Below are 342 nucleotides of genomic sequence, written 5' to 3' on the forward strand. Positions count from 1 at the left end.
GCACTCCAGTCTGGGCGACGGAGTGAGACTCCGACTCAAAAAAAAAAAAAAAAGTCCAGAAACAACTCTCCTGCCTGGACGGTCTGTTAGGCCCTGCCGTTAATACGACCTAAGCGAGGACTATTGTTAAGCAGTACGTGGTTAGGGGATTCTGAAGGCTCCCCAGGGCTACGGAGGGAGGATGAGGCCGTGTGCTCAGCTCACTGGGACAGGGTGTCTCGCCCAAGACGGAGGCAGCACCACCAGCCAGAGGACAAGGCGCGCCACGGGCGGGCCTCTTGCCCTCCTCCCCTCCGGGCTGGAGAGGTGGCCGTGAGCACGGAACTCGAGCGCCAGCCGGAT

The sequence above is a fragment of the Carlito syrichta genome, unplaced genomic scaffold (assembly GCF_000164805.1).
Source record: "Carlito syrichta isolate Samal-C Ts95f unplaced genomic scaffold, Tarsius_syrichta-2.0.1 Scaffold288197, whole genome shotgun sequence".
Lineage (NCBI taxonomy): Eukaryota > Metazoa > Chordata > Mammalia > Primates > Tarsiidae > Carlito > Carlito syrichta.